Source organism: Triticum aestivum, chromosome 4A (assembly GCF_018294505.1).
Source record: "Triticum aestivum cultivar Chinese Spring chromosome 4A, IWGSC CS RefSeq v2.1, whole genome shotgun sequence".
Classification (NCBI taxonomy): Eukaryota; Viridiplantae; Streptophyta; class Magnoliopsida; order Poales; family Poaceae; genus Triticum; species Triticum aestivum.
Window position 1 is genome coordinate 618,763,835 of NC_057803.1, and position 2,611 is coordinate 618,766,445.

General features: G+C 46.5%; 1 pseudogene; it reads left to right on the forward strand.

Moving 5' to 3' along the window:
- The first annotated feature begins 1,003 nt into the window (after positions 1–1,003).
- Positions 1,004–1,665, forward strand: LOC123084083 (arginine decarboxylase-like; annotated as a pseudogene).
- The last annotated feature ends 946 nt before the right edge of the window (positions 1,666–2,611 follow it).

Genomic DNA, 2,611 nt, shown 5'->3' on the forward strand with positions numbered 1-2,611 from the left:
TCTTTCTTTTGTCAACCCATGTTTACCTTTTTCTTCGTATTTTTCCCATATTCTTTCCTTTTTTTTTCCTTTTTTTTTCAAAAAAAGGTTCTCAAATTCTAAAAAAATTGTGCACTTTTAATTCATGGTTTTTAATTAAATGCATTTAATTACTTGAATTGGAGAACATTTTATTGTATTCTAGAATGTTTTTAATTAGAGAACAATCTTTCAAATTGTGAGATTTGTTTTTTAAATGAGCACATTATGTACTCTAGAACATTTTATAATTTAAGAAAATATTTTTCAAAAAGCAATAATACTTGAAAACATTTTTTAAGTTCGCGAACATTTTATCTTAATTGTTTTATATGTAAGAGGTGTAACTGTCTATTGTTCTTTCAAAGCCAGCTAGGAAAACCCAAGGTGGGGAAGTTGTTGGATGCGGCGGCCGTGCCTGGGCGGTCTCGTGCGACCGGCAATGGGCGGTGGCGGCTAGGACTGCGAGAAGTGGGAACCGAGTGAGGAGGGGAGGCCGGCCATAAAGAGAACAAAGACGGGTGTCACGCACGTCCGCTTCTTATCCGCGCAGCAAAACCAACTCAAATTTTCCTAAAAAAACTCAAATTTGGGCCGACAGTGAGACGTCCCGTATACACTACATCACATTACCCTCCTCCCCCTGCACATCACTCTGCTTCGAGTTCGACCACGACTAGACAGTCGGCCATGCTTCTTCCTCCCAGCAGCAACAACACACCACCAGCTCCTCCCGTTCTCCGCTCACCGCGCGCGCCTCGCTCTCTACGCACGCTAGCCTACTCTTCTGCACCTCCTCCTTGCCTTCCTCGATCCGCAAAGGTGTTAGTCTCAGCGCCTTCTACCCCAGTGCCCACAACCTGTTTGTCGAATTGCTTGCTATAGTCCGCCTGGCCAACACAACACTAGTTTTGTGGCCGCAAGCGCTTCTGGACGCTGCTATGGTTTGAATTGGGCATGACCATGAACGCATGAGCTTCCCAATATGGTTTTTGCCCCTCTGGTTCAGGCACCGGAATCAACTGCAGCCGAAGACGTGTCGTGCTTTCACTTCCCTGGACACAACCAAGGGAAAGCTGTTCCGTCTTCGTTGTCGAACCTTATTGGTGCGGGGGCATTTTTGTATGACTTGCCCGAGCTACCTGAGCTAGATGACCTCTTCTACCCTAAGGGTGTGATTTTGGATGCTCAGAACCGGGCAGCTCAACTGTTTGGATCATCTAAGATGTGGTTCCTAGTCAACGGGAGTACCTGTGGAATCCAGGCTGCCATGATGGGCACCTGCTGCCCCGGTGACTACATCGTTGTTCCTCGAAACTGTCACATTTCAGTGTTGTGCCTAAGTATATAGTACCCGAGTACAGTTCTATGTGGGACATTGCTGGTGGTGTTACGCAATCGCAGGTAGATAGAGCACTGAAGGAGCTCGAGAAGGATGGGAAGAAAGTAGGTGCTGTTCTTATTACTTCACCGACCTACCACGACATATGCAGCAATGTACAAGGTATCGTCGATGTTTGCCATCCCTTACACATTCTGGCTTTAGAAACAAAAGATCAGCTGATGGTAATCACAGGAGTATCAGTCCTGGACTTGCCATGCTTCGCTTCCGACTTCCCTGCCATTTATCCTTTGCGTCCTTTTTGAAAAAAAATTATCCTTTGCGTATCACACTAAGTGCTTCAGATCTACATTTATCTAGATACGAAGCAGACAACATTTTGGAAGAGCCTCAAATTGTATCTCAGCTTGTTGGAACACAGGCGGGGACAATTGCAGTTAACTTAGGGACAAGAAGGCAAGATGTTCAAAAGCTTGTACAGTGTGCGAAGCATCTGTCAGAAAAATATTTCCTCAATGAACGATTACGGTTGCAAGCAAAGTTTTACAAAAAATTTATTGTGTTTCATTTATGAAACGGTTATCTACTATGAGTTATTTGTATTTGACAACCTTTTTTTGTCCGGAACAAACACAGAATATTAGAATTACCAAAATTTTGTTCAAAAGGTTAAGCAAAGTTTGCTACAAGTTATTCGCAAGAAAAAAAGTTCGCTACAAGTTAAAATAGATAGGATTTCTATATGAGTATCTGCAAGTGCAAATTCAAAGAAATAATGTCTGAGCCCAGGTTCGAACTGGGGACCTTTTGTGTGTGAGACTAACGTGAGCATCTACAGCCGAGCCCTCCAAACCTGCCTCATACGCCCGGTCGGGTCGCCCGGTCATGATTTTCTGACCCAAACGGCCCCTCGGGCCTCAAACGCTCGGACTGACCGGCAGCCCACATATCCAGCCCAAATATGAGTCGGATATGGGGGCGTCCGGGCACGCCCGTCACGTAAGACTGACGAAGGGGTCTCACATGGACTCACCCGGAAACCCAGCGGTCTGACGGGCGCCTCCTTCGCCGTCGTGGTGTGAACGCCTCATGGCACCGCTCCGACTCGCCGCCTAAGAGCAAATCTGCCTATTTAACCCGGTCGGGTTCCCGCAACCATAGTACATCCACCTCCCCCCTCTCTGTGTCGCCATTCCAAGACCATCCACTTCATTTCTCTCCCGCTCCGGTGCTCTGCCCACGCTCCGGCGC